Source organism: Sorex araneus, chromosome X (genome assembly GCF_027595985.1).
Source record: "Sorex araneus isolate mSorAra2 chromosome X, mSorAra2.pri, whole genome shotgun sequence".
Taxonomy (NCBI): domain Eukaryota; kingdom Metazoa; phylum Chordata; class Mammalia; order Eulipotyphla; family Soricidae; genus Sorex; species Sorex araneus.
The window spans coordinates 347,037,336-347,058,519 of record NC_073313.1 but is presented as its reverse complement, the minus strand read 5'-3'; the positions used below and the strand labels follow the sequence as shown (position 1 = coordinate 347,058,519).

At 40.4% G+C, this 21,184-nt stretch overlaps 1 non-coding gene across 1 annotated transcript; it reads right to left on the bottom strand.

Annotated features, from left to right (window-relative positions):
- Nucleotides 1–10,778: 10,778 nt before the first annotated feature.
- On the bottom strand, nt 10,779–10,942 carry LOC129400553 (U1 spliceosomal RNA). The gene has a single exon (XR_008627775.1). It is a non-coding gene; the product is annotated as a U1 spliceosomal RNA (small nuclear RNA).
- Nucleotides 10,943–21,184: the final 10,242 nt, after the last annotated feature.

Genomic DNA, 21,184 nt, shown 5'->3' with positions numbered 1-21,184 from the left:
TGGGGCGGCCCCGCCCACACCCCGAGGCCTGCGGGCAGCCAGGCCCACTCCCTGCCTGCTCCTGCTGCTCCGAGAGTACTCCGCGCAGAGCCGGCGTCCAGGGGTGGCGGCTCGGGTCAGGGTCACTGTGCTTCACCTGCCAGCACTCCCCGGGAAGCCACAGGCTCCGACAGTGGCGCTGGCCACAGCCCAGCGAGCGCTACTCAGTGGCCTGGCCCCTCTCCAGGCCTGGCCTCCCCTTCCCAGGGTGGGACGCGGGCTCTACTCAGAGCCTCTGACTCAGGAGGCCACTGACATGCAGGAGCGCGACTGGCCCTTGCCCGCTGCCCGTGGCACGCACAGCTCCGGCCACATCAACCGCGGTCGCACAGGTGAGCTCAGCTGGGCAGCGACACGAGCAGCTTCATTAGGCACGAGCACTGCCCCCAGGAGAGGGGCGGCCTCTCCTTTTTCAAGGCTCCGTTTGTCCCTTTCGTCAAAGGACAGGCACCTGCTGGGCAACAGTCGGGGCACAGCTGCAGTGACCCCAGGACTAGGAACCTGGCCACCTCCGAGGTCCTGAGGGTCTGTCTACAGGAGGACAGGGAAGAGGCCATGTTTTCCTTCTAGTGGAAAATGTTCTATATATCTGATTGGGCTAGCACTATCTTCTAGAAAGATATGAGGCATATATTTCCATTACTCTTATAGGGGAGGTAGCTTTGTTGTCCGTGGACTACAAGTTATTCACTCGGGCCATCCTGAATAGGATTGGCAGAACACTAGACGAAGGACAATCATGCCAGCAAGCCAGCTATCAATAACTTTGTAAATCACACTTCTTTAATAAAACTTTTTAAAGTTAACAATCAATTCTAGGGGCTGGAGTGATAGCACAGCGGGTAGGGCGTTTGCCTTTCACACGGCCGACCCGGGTTCGATTCCCAGCATCCCATATGGTTCCCTGAGCACCGCCAGGGGTGATTTCTGAGTTCAGAGCCAGGAGTAACCCCTGTGCATGGCCGGGTGTGACCCAAAAAGCAAAAAACAAAAAAAACAAAAAAAAACAATCAATTCTAATTTGTATCTACAATGTGTTAGCAGAGAAGTATAATACTATGGTGCTATAAAGGCATTAGGACATAAAGTGTATTGTGTAGTGCAGAATTATACTCTAGGCTATAATGGAGAAAAGAAGCCATGTGAAGTTTTGGCATTTAAAAAGTGCTTGTTTGGGCTGGAGTGATAGCACAGTGGGTAGGGCGTTTGCCTTGCATGCAGCCAAACCGGGTTCGATTCCCATCTTCCCATATGGTCCCCTGAGCACCGCCAGGTGTAATTCCTGAGTGCAGAGCCAGGAGTAACCCCTGTGCATCGCCAGGTGTGACCCAAAAAGCTAAAAAAAAAAAAATAAAAACAAAAACAAACAGAAAGTGCTTGTTTGCAAGTGGATACCATTACATGGAATAAAATTTGCTGTAGCACTTAGATTCATTATGTAACATTTAAAGGTGACACCCGACACACAAACAAATCTCGGACCCGAGCAACTTGCTGCAGAGGTGGCCCTGGACTTTGCAATTGGCCCTTCCTGATGGGCTGCTCCTATTGTATCCATAACAAGCAATACAAAACACATTGTCTAGCATTGCCTTTGTGGCAGGTATGAGTGGTCGTGGTACCGGTCTCAAAATATTGAAGGTAACTAAAGTAGAGAAAGAGAATATTGTGCAAACTGTCTGCCACACACACAGGGGGAGGTGTGGAATGGGTAAGGTAGGGGGATACTGGGGATTTGGGTGGTGGAAAACGTGCACTGGTGAAGGGGTGGGTATTTAATGACTGTATGATCAAAGCTCAAACATGAAAGCTTTGTTACTGTACCTCACAGTGAATCAATAAAAATAAATAAATAAATAAATAAAACAAAAATAAAGATGACATCTTAGCTATTTTTAAATGTCAGTACATGGGCCAGAGTGGTGCTACAGCGGAGAGGGCTCTTGTCTTGCACATATTGGATCCAGATTCAATCCCTGGCATGCCCCCCACCCCCGCCCCCATCCTGCCAGGAATGATCCCTGAGCATCGTGTTAGGAGTAAACCCTAAGCATGCTAGGTGTGGCTCCCAAAACCAAATTAATTAAATGTCAGAACGGTATTATGGCGGGCTGGATCGATAGCGCAGCGGGTAGGGATTTTGCCTTGCTCGCTCCTGACCCGGGCTCGATTCCTGATACCTGATATCATTTTCATGATACCTCAATGAAAACTAATTTTTGTAAGTTGTGGCCTTTCATTGAAAGGTCACCATTTATATGTCGTGCAGACAAATTACACATAGTTCAATGGACAGTCAAATAGGAGCATATCTGTATAACCATTTCCCAAATTAAAAAATAGAGCTTTCCCAAAGTCCAAAATTCTTCTTTGTGCTCTTCTTCTGTTGATGTAACCCACCCTCACAGGGAATCAACACTTTGACTTCTCTCATCATAGGTTAACCTTGCTTTGTTTTGAGCATTACATGAGATCATGTAGTAAGTAATCTTACAAATATGAATTTTTAAATAAGTATTTAAATTTGAGATGTCAAATGCAGGTGCAGTTCATTCTCCATTAGTTTTCTGTTATTATTTTTCACTTCTATTTATGAGCTGTTACCTTGAAACAAAATGGCTATGAAAGTAAACTTCCAAACAGCTATTCTGAGATTTCACCAAACAGTGGCTTCAGTTCAAAACCCAATCGTTTGAAATTTTGAATCACAGGATGATTCATGAAACTGCCCTCAAGCAACTTATATAATATGTAAAATGTGCACAACTTTTATATTAAATGAAATAAACCCAGCACTCTCCCCAGCCAACAGTTTCAATAAAAGCAGGCATTTATAGAAGCCTTAATGGAATCCAAAAATGACTGCTTCATTCAGAATGAGGATAATATCTATTGCCCACGCAAAGAAGAAATAAGAAACAGACCTTTCTGAAGGTCTCAAATAGAGTCGTCATAAACAGGATGCATGAGGCTGGAGCAATCGTAAGGAGCATAGAGCACTTGCCTATGTGTTGACCCATGTTTAATTCCCAGCACCATTTATGTTCCCCTGAGAGCGTCCCACCCACCCCCGCCAGGAGTAATCCCTGAATCAGAAGCAGGATCAATTCCTGAGCACCTCTGGAGGTGGACCAAGAAAACAAAAGCAGAGAAAGAAGAAATGAGGGTCATGAAACATGGCACAAAAGAACACAGTGACATTGGCCTTGATAGAATTGCTGCCTGACCCTAACCCACCACATATGGTCAATGAGGTCTTGAACAAGTTATATCATCTACCTGAGTCAATTTCTTTATCTGGAAATTTAACATAACAGAACTTACCACTGTAGGCCTGGTTTAAAGATAATATTCAAGTATATAATTGTGTGTGACATACTCTCTATGTGACATTCACATTATTAAGAAATGAAAAATGCTCCTCCGTCTCCCCCTTCAAGCAGTCTTGACTTTCATATTTCTAAGGAAATATGAATTTTAAGAAGGCAGAATATGAAACATTCATCTGCAGATAACAGTGCTTATTATGTGGTACTAGAAATGACTTGATTCTTACTTTTGTAAAGATGTGTAGCAGCTTTTATGTACTTGAGGGACAGTGAATTAATGTTTATTTATTTTCCTATGTGCCAGCCATTACATTGCTCTTTCTTTCTTTCTTTTTATTTGGAGCCATATCTGGTGGAGTCAGGTGTCACTTCTGGCTTTGTTCAAGGGCCATGTGGTGACGGGAATCAAATCCAGATGTACCTGTATGCAAAGCGAATGCTCCATTTCATTGAGCTATCTCCCTATCTCTGCACTGTCCTGTCCCTAATATGTATAATAACTCCATAATATTTATATTATTTATATATTTATAATATTGCAATGTTTGAAATAACTGTGAATTCAATATTTATAGTAGTTCAGTGTTTTAATATATATATATATACATATATCCAATCCTAATCTCAATTCTGAACTAACTCAACATACAACCTTAGAAAGCCTCAGAAAGACTAAGGATTAAATTCAATTACCTATTGATTTAGTCATTTAACCAATCAACAAGCAATTATAGAGCATCCTCAGATGCCACACTCTCTTCTAGGCATTTGACTATAAAGATACAAGTTAATTAAAAACTCTACCCACATAGGGCTTGAAACAATAGTACAGCAGGTACTGTTCTTGCCTTGCACATGGCCACCCTGAGTTCAATCCCCAGCATCTCATATGGTTCCCCGGAGTAATTTCTGAGTTAAAAGCCAGGAGCAAGCCCTGAGTATAGCTGAGTGTAGCCCCAAAACCAAAAGAAAAAATTTTTGCCCTCATAAAATTAACATCCTGGTTGAGAAAGGACAGTAAATAGAGTTCAGGTTGTACATCTATGAAATAGAGAGAGAAAGATAAGACTAAGGTATAGGGCACCTATAAGGTAAAGACCTTCATGTAAAGGTTGCATTTTTAGCTGGCATTTGAAGAATGTTCATTTAAGTGGTTCCAGCCGGCCCATCCTTCTGCCCTTCCACAAAGTCCTCTTTCAATTGTTCCTGAAACTGACCCACAAAATGCTCTAAGCCATTGCCATTCCGAAGCCTGCTATGGGAAGTATGGAATTATGTGTCAGTAGGAACAGATCTCAGCTACCTCCCTGCCAAAATCCTGTCAGCACTTAAAACTGGCTTTGCAGAAACCTGCTTCCTATCTGTCTGAGCTGACCCTCCCCAAACAGGGGCAAGTCATCAGTGGGAAGTGGATGATTTGGTAGAATTTTCCAGGAATCTTTTATGCAGCAACTGACCGTTAAAATTTTCAGCTTCATGAGAGCCCTTTTATCTTGTTCTTTAATCTTTCCACACCTCTCTGCACCAGTGGGGAAGAATCACCATGTTGGAGAATTTGCAGTGCTCCAAGAACCTCACTGTACATATTTATCTGGAAATGCCTTCATTTATAAACCTAGAACTCACTTTCTTATAAAAGAGATCAGTCTTGCATAGGATGACAAAGATAGTGATTGATCTTTCCTCTAAAAAGTAATTATTTATTTATAAAGACAGAGGTGTGATTCATGACATTACACTGAAGGTGACATTCTCACCACTAAACACAACACAAATTATTAGCAAGAGGAATAAAATGTAGAAAACTGAAAGTATCTAATAATGTAGAAACGCACAAGTTTAGGAGTAGAACAGTTCTGATTCTAAAGAAGTTTCATTACAGCAACGCAATTAGCAAATAATCTTTCTATTGCTTAAGTTTCTATTTTGCCATGTAAAGAAATGAAGTTGATAACACCAAGAAAGTTTCAAGATAGTAAAACAGAAGGTTGATTCTAGATAAAACATAACTAATGTGTTTGAAAAAGGATGATAGGCATAGGTCAAATTATGTTGGAAATTTACTATGATCCATGATCTGACAATGACATGAATATCAGTTCAACATGTCTTAGGATGGAGTCATACTCACCGAAGTCACTACAATGATGAAATACCATTAGGTCAGCTTTTAATTTTTATTATTATTAAGGAGGATCAGCTTTTTAAGTGACAAGAGAAACCTGAGTTGTGGTGTAGACCTCAAGGTTATATCAGTATTACCAACATTTGCTCCCCACATACTGAAAGCATAAAGAAAACCAAATCATAATAAGTTGAATTATGAATATGGAACCAGAGTAAGGATTTAGATGAAATCTAAACACATTTAGATAAAATATGTTTCAAGGCATTAGAAGCAACATGGCCAGAGGGTCAGAAATAATTCAGAACCCCTTTGCCTGGAGAATACCTCTCTGAGTATGGATGAAATTTTCTGCTTCTCTGCCTTTAAAGGCACTTTCTGATCGCCTCATTCTTTTTCTTAGAAATTCCAGCATGGTTGTTTTGGTTTCTTTAAATATTTTAAACCAAAGAATAATTTGTCTGTTGGAAGAGACTTTGCATTGCCTTTTCTGATCTCCTGATGTTGATTTTGTAATTTAGCTTGCATATATCAGTTTTATCCAAGACTTTCTGGGAAAAATATATCACATAAATTTTATGTAGTACCTGAAATACAATAGGTATTGAAGAGCTGTTTGTATTATTGTTAGAAGTATTTTATATATTGGTCAAAATATACTTGGGCTACAAGTCAGAGAATATTTCTTCTTGTTTGTTTTGGGTTTTTTAATTGAATCACCATGAGATAAACCATCACAAATCTATTATTGGGTTCCAGTCATGCAGTGTTCCAACACCCATGTGTCAAGCAGTATACATTTCCCATCGCCAATGTCTCCAGTTTCCCTCCCACCACCCCCGTACCACCCCATCCCCATCTTCCTCTATGGAAGGCACCTCTCTTCTCTCTCTCTCTCTCTCTCTCTCTCTTTCTCTCTCTCACTCTGTGTGTATATGTGTGTTTCTGTCTCACTCTGTCTCTCTGTCTCTCTCTCTTTGTGTGTGGATGTGTGTCTCTGTCTCACTCTGTCTCTCTCTCACTCGCTCGCTTTGTGCATTATGATTTTCAGTACAGGTACTAAGAGGTCATAGCGTTTGTTCAGGACATTCAGTATTTTTATCGGGAAGGTACAGCTGGAGTAGAATTTTTTAACTGGGTGATGGTTTTGGGGTTTGAACATGACTGCCAGTGCTTCCAGAAGTACAGGGATATGAGGGAAGGTAGCCCATCCCATCTCTAAGAAAGCCTGGAGATTTCAGTCACAAAACCTGCATACCCAAATTTCCAGCAGATTAATATCTCAGTGAGATCTATCCAAAGATACTGAAATCTGATCAGAGGTATGGCAACAATTCTGGATTGTGGAAACAAGGGGCTGCTGAGAGCTTTGTTTGGGTGGACACTGGACTTACCTGACCACCTCCAATATACCCCCAATCTGTTCAGCCTTGTGTGAGTCCGAGATTAATTATGTCTTTTAATCTCTTTCTAGATTTATTTATGGATGTCAGTGTCAATAAATGAGCTTGGATGGCTGAGCAGGAGGTAGTTTGTGGGTATGGCTCGCACATACCTAACTTTTGGTGGTTTAATTTCTCAGCAAACTTTGTCCTGTGTTGTTGGAGTCCAGTCAAAGGCACAGTGGTAATTTGGTGGGTATCATGAAGCCTGGGGGCACCATCAAGCTGCTGGTGCTCTCACCCCGCAGGTCCAGGTTGACCGACTGGAGGCCCCGCCCCACCTCCTTGCGACAGTAACAATGTCAATGGTGTACCCAGTAAGCAGGGGCCAGAGCTCCTGCTATTCGTGACCTGAACACTCTGGGCAGGAATCAGCCACCAATACAGCAGAGCCTGACCAGGAGACACACACACCCCCATCTTGGGTCTCCTGACAGTTGGCTCTCAGGGAGTTTATCCTTCATAATGTGCTGCAGGTGATGTGGACTGGATTGAGGAAGAAATGGCAGTGGGTCTCCCCACCAGCAGCAAATCCCTGGGACCTCAACTCTGGGCGCCACATTCTGCGGTGGTGCTGAGTTGGACTCTGCCACCACCTGTAGCACAATCATCCTCATGAGTCCAACTCCGGCAGATCACCAGCCAGTTCTGTTTAATGGTGCTCTCCCTAAGACAGAATACCCAAGGGCCACCCCCATTCATTCACACATAAATGTTATGACCCCATTGACTGTTCAGAGAGTTGAGAATTTCAGTCCCTCCACCAGTTCTGGCACTTGCCACTGCGCTGCCACTGTCTTGACCAGAACCAAGTCAGGGAATTGTTCTAATGGAATATTTAGGGTAAAGGGAAAAATTCCATCAAGAAAAGGTAGATCACTGAGCATGAAAGTACGGGGCTTCTTCCTCCCCTTCATATTTGTCTGTGGGTTTGTACTGTCAGGACTTAGAAGCACTGACAAGAATCCTGCATGGAACCAAGGCAGATAGAAACAGCCTGGGAAGAAAGTCCTACCTGCTATAAAAAAAATTAATGATATGCAGGGACGGGTTGGGGGTTAAGTTAGGGATGGAGTATGGGAACACTGTTGGAAGGAAGTTGACACTGGTGGTGGGATTGGTGTTGAAATATTATGTACCTAAAACCCGATTATCAGTAACTTTGTAAACCACAGTTCTTTGATAGATTAATAAATGAATAAAATAAAATGCATATATTTAATTTTTTATATTTTAAATATATATATTTTGGAGGTTTTTGGTCCACATCCGGCAGTGTTTAGGGCTCACTTCTAGTTCTCTGCTCAGGGATTACTCTGGGTGGGACTTAAGGGATCATATAGGGTGTAAAGGATAAAACCTAGGTTGGCCACATGAAAGGCAAGCTATTTACCAACTATACTATCTTTCCAGACCCAAAGTGCTCTTAAACTGTTAAAACCTCCTCAGGTAGAAGAATCAGATGATGTTCTATGAGAACAAAAAGAAAAGAATTAGAAATGATGGATAGAATTTATGCGACCTGGATTTTTGTCTTAAGGTTAAAAAAATAAACAAAATCCAGGTGCTACAGTCTTGATAATAAAGAGCAAAGAATAATTCTTATTGTTCTTCCTAAACTTCGGCTCCTCAAAAAGTCCCCTGAAGGGCATAGAGATGGGGCTTACGGGGACACAGGTTGGCAATCATGTAAGACACAGCAAATACACCTGCTAATATTTTTGTGCTGTTTTCATGGGCAGGGATCTGCCAAGAGCTTTACAAATATTTTCTCATATAATTTTAACAGAAGCCTAAAAGGTAGAAAACATAATTAACAGCATTTAAAATTAAGAAGGTGGGCCCCCGGCACCATCTTGCCGCACTCAACAGTGAAGAAAACTGGTGGGCACCACAACACTGGAGAATTCTCCGGGCTCCACACCGAGTTGATATCTCCGGGAACCCCAGATGGAGCAGGTGCAGTCTCTCCGCCTTCTCCAGATGGAATCCCAGTGGCCATAAGCTTCTACAAGCATGGCTCCATTGTGTGGCTACAGGATTATTCCTCCGAACCTTTCCGGATATACAAAGTGAGAAATGGAAAATAAATGATCTAGCGTCTGCCCTTGCCCAAAACTAGAGAAAAAGTGGTGACATGTGGGGCCTCAAAGGATGGGGGGTGGAACCGGCCACTCTCCCCGCCCTGACGAGGCCCTGAGTTGCCACCATGAAGAGCTCCTGGCTCCTAGTTGCCACCTGACTGCTCCTGGCTTCTAAACGGCCATGATCCCAAAGGCGCATAAAACAATCTTGAAACCCAGAGGCTTTTGGCAGAAATCCCTCCATACTTATTACTAAAATATCAGAAATCCAAACTGCTCTTCATATCAGCAATAGAAAACAAATATCTAATGATGCCTTTTTGGCAGGTCTGAATGTTGGGGAAAATTCCAAAAAATAATGGTGGATTTTTTGTTGAAATATTGAATGTGATCAAAGCGGATAGAGAGTAAGGTGGAAATCATCTGCCACATAGGCGGGGGAGAGGTGGGATGAAGGTATACTGGGGTTCTTGGTGGTGGAGGGTGTGCACTGGTGAGGGGATGGGTGTTTGATCATTGTATGACCGAGACTTAGACTGGAAAGTTTTGTAACTGTTCTCATGGTGATTCAATTAAAAATAAAAAGAATAAAAGTAAATTAAGAAGGTGTTATAGAGATCACTGCAAGCCTTGCTTCCAGAAAACCCAGGTTATCTCCCCAGAAGTGTATGGTCTCATGAGCAATATCAGGACTAATTACCCAATTACAGAGCCAGGAATATTACCTAAGTTTCATTGGATATTCCCCAACCCCCCCACAAAAAAAAACCACAATAAGTAAATAAATATTGGGAAACTGAAAGAATCTATAACTTGACCAACTGATTTATTGGGTAACTGAACATATCAATAACTGAACTTAGGATTATATAACACTAAAATTTTTCATCTTAGCCAGTTATACTATGTGCATATTTGCTAGGATTGTTTTAGAGTAGCTATTGCACTACTCTATAAAACATTACATGATACTGGGCTGTCTCAAGGGTGACATCCAAATTTCTAGGCAACATTGATTGCCAAAGACAATGTGGATTAGCTTCTTTTGAGGTCATTTCACCAATCTCTATGTGTGTTTCTCCTAAAATGTTTTTCTTACTTCACACAATCTTCACAAAATAAGAATACTGAAGAATTATATTTCTTTTGAAGGGAAAAATTGGGAAAGCTGAATAAGAAAGAAGAAATATACAAGGAGCCTTTTCCAGGACACTAGAAACTGCTCAGAAGTTAGATGAAGGGGTTAGGAGCACAAAAATCTGAAGCTTCAATCTGAGCACAGATGGCCAGTCAGATGACTATATATGAGAGTCAACTATTTGGGGAGAGACATAAATCCTAAAGGATTTTTCACATCCCTCTAAATAAAGTTACTCTTCAGGGACTACATGTCACACATTGCACTCTAAAGTCATATTTAGTGTGGAGAATTTTGTATCACATGATCACACAATTTTAGCATCTCCCAGTAGCTTTTTATAATCGTGAAACATCATTATCAGCACCACAATCCACATGGTTGGCCTCTAGATAGCACTTCTCATCTTTTCTACATAACATATGTGGCCTCACCCACAGTGAGTCCTGGAAGCAAGCCTATTCATTCATGTTTTTCTACCACTATATATAGTTCGCTTCTTCCCATCCTTTTCCTTGCTCAGTTGCTACTTATTCCTCAAAACTCAGGTCAACAAATTTGACTTCCCTGGACCTGTATCTCTTCTCTGCCCGAGTAACATGTCATCTTTTTATTTTCCCTCAGAGGAGAGCATGAAGACAGTCCTCCACTACCACAAATTATGCAGTTGAGTTTTCCACCTTTGGGGAAATTGCAAGGGTCCGCATATCTGGAGTGCAATGGATAAGCCTCATCCTGGGAAAACCACCCTCATGATCATGATATCTCCCCTGCCAGGTAAGTATAACATAGCATCTTTCTAAGCTCTACAAACTCACACGTATCCTGTAACATCTGCATCAGAGCATATAATCACAAAGAATTCTCTCAATGGCCTATATCACTGCTCTTCCACTACTTCCAGAACAGATAAAGAAGGTTGAGGAAAAGGATCCTATATGCACTGATTTGTGGCCAACAGAGTTTGACTTCAAGTAATATGAAAATAAAATAATTTTTAATGTTTAGTTCAGTTCCTAGTAAGTTTCCTTTTCTGGTTCAGATTCATATCTATTAAGCTACATATCATCCCATCTGTCCCACTAAGTATAGTGATAAAATCTCAACAGAATTCAAGGAGCAGCCAGTAGGACTTTAAAAAGGTAGCAGTCAGAATGGGTGATGAAAATATTATCTCCCTGAACTTTTTAATCTGTATTTTTCCATTCTCTCCTACTCTAGATCCCAATTAACATGATCACTATGGAAATCAAGGCAACAGCATTTCTGAGGAAGGCTGGTACCCCAATTCTCTTTTTCCTCTGAGGTCACCCTCTACTTTGCCCTGAACATGTGTACAGCTGTAGATGTCTATTAGCAAAGCAGCATAACCACAATATGAGCCTCTACAGAGAGCACTAAAACCAGGAATTCAGGGAAACAAGCAATATCAAAGAACTAGCAGTGAGAGAACGAATCAACCACTTCATACTGTTTCTGAACTCTTTACCTCACCTCTGAGCTTCATATGTATAGAGATATCAAAAATACAAATTAGAACTGAACTAATGATTGATACCTTCTGGGTAGCACATGCACGTAATAGATGTAATTCTTGAGAAGAATTTGAAAACCGAGGTGACCTTTGTTTTGTTTTTAGCTTTATTGAATATTGAATCACTATGAGATAGACCATTACAAAACCATTCATGATTGGGCTTCAGCCACACAATGTTCCAACACCCATCCCTCCACAATGCAGATTTCCCACCACCAATGTACAATTTCCCTTTAATCACCCTCCACCCCACCCACCCTGCCTCTATGGCAGGCACTTTTTTTCTTTTTCTCTATACTTTTGAGCATTATAACTATAAACTGTAGCACTGTAGCACTGTCATCCCGTTGTTCATCGATTTACTCGAGCAGGCACCAGTAACGTCTCCATTTTGAGACTTGTTGTTACTGTTTTTGGCATATAGAATACGCCAACAGGGAGCTTGCCAGGCTCTGCCGTGCAAGCAGGATACTCTCGGTAGCTTGCCGGGTTTTCTGAGAGGGATGGAGGAATCGAACTCGGGTCAGCCACGTGCAAGGCAAATGCCCTACCCGCTATATTCTCACTCCAGTTAAGCATTATGGTTTGCAATACAGGTACTGAGAGGTTATCATGTTGGTTCCTTTATCCACACTTTCAGTGCACAGATCTTATCCAGAGTGATCATTTCTATCATTGTCCTGGCAGTCCCATCTCTATCCAAACTATCTTCTCCAGGACTTGGGGCAGGTTTCCAACAGTGGACCAATAAATTGTTTATCTCATCATGGAGACATTTAGTCCTTGTATGAGAGATAAGTAAGATGTTGTTTGAGGTCAAGCCTTCTGTGTTTATGCTTTGCTGAGAGGTTGGTTGCCTTTTCCAAATTGCTGTGCTACTACTGTTTTATCAGTATTGTAGCATGTGAGATGTCAGAAATTCAGGAAGGTACAGTTGGAGTAGATTTTTTTTAAATGGGTAGCAGCTTTGGGGTGTGGATGTGACTGTCTGGACTTCTGGCAGTACAGGGAAGTGGGGGGAGGTAGTCCATCCTGACTCCAAAAAAGTGTGGAGATTTCAGTCACAAAACCCACACGGGAATATTTAGCAGATTCATATCTCAGTGAGGTCTGTCCCAAGACACTAGGGTCTGGCCAAGGTCATGGTGGCAATTTTGGATTGTGGGAGAAAGTTGCTCTGGGGCTCTATTTGGGTAGGTACTGAGCTAACCCTCCCCCACTGATGTGCCCCAGTTGATTCAGCCATGCACAGGTCCAAAAAGATGGATTTCAGCTTTTCTGATCTCTTTTAAGATGTATTTATGAACAAGACCAATAAACAAGCTTATAAGGTGGCACCAGAGGTGTTTTGTGGGTGTGGCTCCTGCATACCTAAATTTTAGAGTTTAATTTCTAAAAAAACTTGGTCCCAATTTGGTAGAGTCCAGTCGGAGGCATGGAGGTGATTTGGGGGTGTCAGGAAGCCCAAGGGCACCGCAGGCTGCTGTTGCTCTCACCCAGTCAGTCCAGGTCGACCCACTGGCAGCACTGCACCCTCTGGGCTCCAGTGGTGGTAGAGGCGGCAGCTGCCATATCCGGGACCAGGACTGGGTCCACCGCCACCAGACCAGCAGAACCTGACCAGGGGGCACATGCCTCCATCCACAGTTCTGGTCTCCAGACTGCTTGAGCTCAGGTAATTTATTTTCTCCAAAAATGCTGCCAACAAGCAACAGTCATAGAAGATGATTCAGGGGAGTAGTGGTGATGGAAATGCCCGGTGGCAGTGAGCCATGGGGACCACCCAAGCCGACCCCCATGGCGGGCACCCCCTTGACTCCAGGCTGGTGCTCTGCAGCGGTTCCAGGTTGGACCCAAAGAGTACTACTCATTCACATGGAAATTCTACTGCCACCACGGCCAGCTCCCCATAGCACTGGAGCTGCCGTAGCTCCACCAGTGCCACCACCGTCTTCTGGAGTCCCGCTCCAGGCTGGCTTTGAAAGACACTCTCTTTGGGAGAGAATATGCAAAGAACACATTCAAGGTCGACTTTAGGGGGGAGAAACTCCAAATCAATAATAGTGAAATTTTTGTTGAAATATTGAATTTAATCAAAGTAAAGTGAAAGTAAAGTGAAATTTACCAGTTACACATGCAGGGTGGGGGGCTGGGGAGATGGGGGGGGAGAGGGGGAGGTATACTGTGATTCTTGGTGGTGGAATGTGTGCACTGGTGAAGGGATGGGTGTTTGAGCATTGTATAACTGAGACTTAAACCTGAAAGCTTTGTAACTTTCCACATGGTGATTCAATAAAAGAATAAAAAAATAAAAAAGTAAAATAAATTAAAAAAAACAGCAAAAAAATAAATAAAGAGCACATTCATTCATGCAAAAATTTTCTGACCCCGGTGGCCCGCTGTTCAGAGCACTGAGAGCTACCACTGTTTTCCCAGCACTGGCTCCTGCTGCCACACCTCCATCTTCTCTCTCCTCTGAGCTGATGATTTAACCACAAGATTTATTTTTTTAAATAAAAATTTTATTTTATTAAATCACCGTGTGGAAGATTACAATGCTTTCAGGCTTAGGTCTCAGTCATACAATGCTGAAACAACCATCCCTTCACTAGTGCCCATATACCACCACCAAAAAAAAAAAACCCACACAGTATACCTCCCATCCCGCCCCCCCACCCCCTACCTTGTAACTGATAAGTTTCATTTTACATTCTGTTTACTTTTTAACCACAAGATTTAAACAAGATCCGGTTTCTAATAACATACCATTCACTATGTCAGGGAAACAGTTTAAAAGTATTCCTCATTTGAATAATCAGGAAAATCTCAGTTCACATGAGAAAAGAATCAACAAATGAGGGGATCTTCCAGCAATTGGAACTATCTGTAAAGTCTTTAAACAGTGATTAAGAGACAGACCAACAAGGCAACCCTGAGTACTCTTGAAACTTACTTTTTAAAAAATAAAAAGTGTTGGGGCTGAAGCAATAGTATAGTAGGTAGAGCACTGGCCTTCCACGCAGTCAACCTGTATTCAATCCCCAGTATCAGATATCATCCCCTGAGCACTACCAGGAGTGATCCCTGAGTGCAGAACCAGGAGTAAGCCCAGAACACAGCAGAGTGTGTCCCAAAACAAGACAAGAAATAAATAAAACAGAAATAGAAAGTCTAGGCAAATAAATACATTTGTTTATTTATTTATTTTAACCTACATGGATAGGTCAAAAATATAGGAAAATACAGCAGAAAAAAAAACACATTCTGAATCTGTTGAATAAAAATATTGGAGATGATAGAAGAGTTCTAAGCAATAAGGATAAATGGATTGATTTCAAACTGACAATAGCCTGAGAAACCTATGGAACAATAATAAAAAGTTTAACATTTATATTAGAATCCCAGAAGAAAAGGATGCATTGATAAAAAATATTTGAAGCAATAATTACTGGAAAATTCTTAAGTCTGGCATCTTGAATCAAAAGCCCCAGGAAACTCTAAATTGAATATATTCAAAGAAATCCATACTCTGATACATCATAACCAAATTGTTGAAATGAAAGACAAAGAAATTATTTTAAAAACAGAAAGTACAATAGTGTTATGTACATAGAACATGTTTCAAAAGATACTGTTGATTTCTCAGAAATCAAGCAAGTTAGAAATAAGTGGAAAATATTTTTAAGTGACAAAAGAATTGCAAACAAAATTTCCATTAAAAAATACTTTAAATTGTGTAAATATATAATTAACATCTTAAGGGCTCTGGGGACTATGTGGGGGATCAAATCCTCAGCCATGTGCAAAGTAAGTGCTTTTGCAAGTACTATCTAAATCTTTTTCTTTAATTTGAAGAAAGTGATCAACCACAATAAAACATCACAAATAGCGTCATATAATAATATAGGAGGTAAGACACTTACCTTGCACGTAGCCAATTCAGTTCATCTTAGTTCCATCCCTAGTACCACATATGGTTCCCTGACCAAAATCAGGGATCACTCCTAAGCATAAAGCTAAAAATAGCAACTGTGGGGGCTGGAGCAATAGCACAGTGGGTAGAGCGTTTGCCTTGCACGAGGCCATCCCATATAGTCACTTGAGCACCGCCAGGAGTAATTCCTGAGTGCATGAGCCAGGAGTAACCCCTGTGCAATGCCGGGTGTAACCCAAAAATAAAAATAGCAACTGAGCACCATCCATGTGACCAAAACCCTCCCTTCCCCAAATAGAACCAAAAACAGAAGGACAGACATAAATTGGCAATCTCAGGAAGAAAATGGGAAATGCTAGTACATGCTTTTCCATTCTTAATATATATGTATGTATATTATATATGATATAGGTATAGAGAAATGAGTTAAAGAGCTGGAGTGCATGGTTCAAATGCAGAACCCTGGGTTCAGTCCCTGGCAGCACTTCACAGGAGACAGCTCCAAAACACTGGCAGAGACTACAGTTTATTTTTAACTGGGCATTGTCTCTGTGTTGTTTTGTTTCTTTTATACACCACCTCTGTGTGAAAAAAAATCTAGTATTTGTATACATTTCAGATCTTGGATATTGCAAACAGTGCTGCAATGGATATGGCCATTCTGAAACATCCTTGGCATCCTTCCCAACAAGCAGCAAGCTCCTTCACATCTTCAAGTTGACGAAAGACTTGAAAAAAGTGATGCTTGCCTCATAGGGCTTGCTTTCTTCCTTCATTTCTCAGCTCAGCTTATCTGTTCCTTGACAATGACATTCAACTCCAAAGCTTTAATATCCTCCTTATTCATTCAGTTTATACAACTCAGTTTCTCAACTATAACATGATCAGAGTCCATCATTGACACATCTGTCTCTGCCTTAGGCTTTTCTGAACCTAATTGGCTTCCTTTTAGCTGATCTTCCTTCCAACATGATTAGAATGAAGGGAGATAAAAGGGAAAGAGGAAAATTCTGATAGAAGAATAAATAAGAAGCAGAAAATGGAAGGAAAGATAATATAAAAAAGGAGAGCAATCCACATGTACTTTAATTGAACAGCTCTGGAATTTTTATCCCTATAAAGCCATAAAACTGCTGTTGAAGAATGGCAATGATTATGATAACATATATACGGATGAATTGGTGTTGCTTTAATAATAATTTTTGAGTGGTTGTTAAGGTTTGTGTGAAACATTCTTTCCTTGAGTTAGAGATTTTTTTTTCCTTCCCAATGGCCAAAATTTTGTGGTAACAGTTTATGGAAAAACTCTGCACCATATTCAAAGAGTTAGCTGAATAACTCATAACACCAAAACATATTTATGAAAAGCCATCAAATATAGCCTAGTCCAGAGAACTAAGGTAGTAGAATAAATTGCCAATTATGGGGAGGTCAACTCAGGACCATCAGCATGCAAGTCCAAATGTCTAAATGATAGAGTATCCCAAGATGTACCTGTTCATATGTTATAGAAGCTAGTGGATACAGAAACTTCCTGGACTGTGGAAGAGCCAAAGATTTTGATGAAGCCAAATTTAGATACTCATAATTATTCTTAGTTTGCATTTGCCTTGAGTCAGTAACTGCAGTTCAAGGAGGAAACTTATTGAATTTTATTTTGAGACCAAAGATCTAGAAAAGTTTTGCCATCTTAGCAAAGGAAAATGGGCATGAAGAAATGAAAGAGAAGTAAAGTATGAAGGGGAAAATAGAAAGGAAATAAACAAGCTGTTATTTATTTAACATTTAGTGAATGCTTGATCATGTGTTACAGACTTATTTTTGAGTATTCATTGTCAATACAAGACTGAATTAATCATCCTGTCTTGTGATTTCCTTTAAGAGAACAAATCCCTCAAACTAGAAGCCCCTTAGCAATCAAGTGTTTTTAAAGTTTGTTGTTCAGTGGAAGCAAAAAATTTTGTTCAAAGTAAAGTCATGTAGAAAATCACTATACAAAACTATGTATATAGTTATAATCTGAGAAGGTGTGAGTTTCCTAGCAAATAGAGAGAACAAATAGATCCAGACAAGAACTTTGGTTTTCTCTATTCACATCCTTCCGTGACATCACATCTCTTTATGGAGACTTAATGAGTTTTGCACTCATATATCATCTTCCCAAAAGTCAAAACTTTCAAGAAATTGAATTTCAAATAACTTAACTTTGTCTCTCTCTTACACACCAAAACTCAATAAGCATTTATACACAAACAGGGAATTTTTCAGCAAATGTTCACAAGACAAGGACAATTTTAAAGCTTGTGAAGAAGTGTTAGGGAGAGAATATTTTGAAAATGGATATACTCTTTCTCAATGAGAGCAACACATACAGAATAACCCTTCAGTATAAACCTTGCAAGCACTGCCTCAGGAATTAGTGAATGGTCTGAGAGACACTCTCATCATGTCCAACAGATTTATTCCAAGAGGTTCACTCATAAGATTACCACCCCAGAGAAGACAACAAAATTCAAAGTAAAATAAATTAACTCTTGTGTGTGAAGCGTGCAAGCACAAACCTAGAATATGGATGAGGATTTGCAGGACAAACTGTGTAAGTAGATCATGATGCTACTTTTGAAAAAAAATGACAATAATTCATTAGAAAGTGATATGTCATTATTACTTATATAGACATGTCTCAGAGGAGAAAGATCTATTTACTTCCTAACTCCTATTTCTTTCCCTTTACTCTTGTATAACATAGATCAGATGACACATTCAAGTTTCAGTTCCATTAAATATTTACTATGTATCAGCCCTTTGCTAAGGGATAAGATATTTACCTTCTTGGACTCACGAATTAAGTAGATGCTCCTTTCCTTTAAAGATAGGAGAGCAAAATCCCTGTCTTCAGAAAGAAGTCTTTTTTTTTCTTTTTGGGTCACACCCAGCAATGCACAAGTGTTACTCCTGGCAGTGCTCAGGGACCATATGGGGTGCTGGGAATCAAACCCAGTTGGCTGAGTGCAAGGCAAATGCCCTACCCACTGTGCTATCTCTCCAGCCCCACAAACAGTCTTTAAAAAAAAAATACTTGGTTAATCTCAAAAGGAAGAGAGAGACACAGAGAGAGAAGAAAGAAGAAGAAAAGAAAGAAAGAAAGAAAGAAAGAAAGAAAGAAAGAAAGAAAGAAAGAAAGAAAGAAAGAAAGAAAGAAAGAAAGAAAGAAAGAAAGAAAGGAAGGAAGGAAGGAAGGAAGGAAGGAAGGAAGGAAGGAAGGAAGGAAGGAAGGAAGGAAGGAAGGAAGGAAGGAAGGAAGGAGAAGAGGAAGAGGAAGAGGAAGAGAGAAGAGCCTGCCATAGAAGCAGGCTGGGGGTAGGGGATGAGGGAAGGTGGCACTGGTACTGAAAAATGTATACTGGTGGAGGGCTGAGTGTTGGAATACTGTATGACTGAAACCTAATCATGAACAGCTTTGTATGAGTCTCACAGTGATTCAACTTAAAAAAACTTTTTAAAGAGTTATGAAACTATTCTGGAACAGTTTACAGCATTGTAAACCAGTTGTAAATCAATAAAATTACTTAAAATTTCTAAAAATAAACAAACAGGTGCTTGGGTAATCTCCATTATATGGATAATGCTTAGTATAGTGGCTGATACTTAAGAGATGCAGAATGCATTGTTGTTGAAGTAATGCATTAATGGGTGTTAGGGGTAGGTACCACTAATGTGAAATCGAAGTATGTAGTTGAAAAAATAAACAGTCTAGAGAAAGAAGTTGTTGTCAGGGGGAAAAATCTTTTGATAAAATTTGATATATACAAGATGAATTAAAATTTGAAAGCATTTTACATTTTATAAAATACTTTTGCATGAAATGTCTCCTTTATACTCATACTACCAGATAAAGAAATTAAAATTAATTCTCAATTTTCAGATGAGCTCAGTAGAGAAGACAGTTGGTGAGAGTCAGTCAGAACTCAAATTTCCTTCTTTCCAACAAAATTGTATCTTTTCTATTTATCTTGATGAGGTGTAAAATTAAAGTATTAAAACAGTCTTATAAACCAACACAACATCATATTACAATTAAAAAATATATTAAGTTTGTGTAAGTGTTTGTGTTTTCCAGAAGCTCGTGTTGCCACCAAAAGTGGTCAGGTCTCACCTCTCTACTCCTCTCTACTCAGTAGCTTGTATTAAAGATAACTCTCATTATGATTTTCTAGCCAGCCCTGAAGAGTCAATTCAACCTTTAAAATTAAAAATAGAACATCTTACTTTCAGAGTCGTTAAACCATGGCTTCACATAATGTCTTCTTTCCCATTCACCCATGACACTATCACAGAGAAAACTAAAAGGAAAAATAATAGTATAAGTGCAATGATAACTTTAATGAAACAGTAGACCATGGTCCTTAGCAAAAGCTCAATGAAAGACCTCAAAATGATCATCATTCATACAAAAAGACATTTTTAAGTAAAATAATATCATTATAAACACAGTTTTCAGATTTAGTTCCATCACGTTAGCGCTGAGATATGAAACTACTTTTTTGAAGTTCACCATGAGCTTTAAGTTCTTAAACTTCCTTGCAGGTAAATGAGAAATATCTTGGGCTGTTAATGAGGACTCTAAACATAAAAGAGCCAAAGCATCATGCTGCATTTATGAATGGCTATATGTGTTTAATTATCTGCTTAATTATAATCATAAAATCAGAATGGGCTGAGACTTATAGGTATGGCAGAGTGAATGCAATTGATAATCTACTTATCAAATCAAGATTTGCCTGTACACAATTGCTTCTGGAAATTTGCTCCCTGTTGCATATCTAATAAAACCAAAATGAATCTGCCCAACTTTCTGAAAGCTTCTGAGACCTCTTTGGAAGATAGTAACAAAAGCAATGAACCAGGAATGTGGAACTTTTTTTTAAATAGGAACTAAGGGGCTGGAGCAACAGCGCAGCAGGTAGTGTGTTTGCCTTGCACATGGCCGACCTGGGTTCTATTCCCAGCATCCCAAATGGTCCCCTGAGCACCGCCAGGGGTAATTCCTGAATGCAGAGCCAGGAGTGAACCCTGTGCATTGCCAGATGTGACCCAAAAGCAAAAAAATAAAATAAAATAGGAACTAAGTTTTATTACATCTTGGGAGTTCCCAGCCTTGCCAACACTCCCCTCCTGTCCCGCATCAAACTCCCCCACACACACCTGTTTCCAGTCAGAGATAGGACAACTACCCTAACATATCTCTCGCTTTGCACTGGAATATTCCATGTATCACCCAATTCAGGCTTCTCCACTGCCTTAACATTATCAAACACATCCTCTCCCCTGATTCTCGAATGAGTAATTTAATGCAGATCCTGCTTTTACCCCTCCTCTGGACTTCGCCGAACCAGCCTCCCCATCTGCAGCCTGCATCCCCCAATTTTGAACCTTCTTAGAATTTCCAGGTAATACTTCGAGCCATATTTCTCAACCTTCTGACCACGGTCTCCTTCTGACCTCATTTCCTTCCCATGTTCCCCCATCTTACTGGTCTGCCTCCTAGTCTTGTGC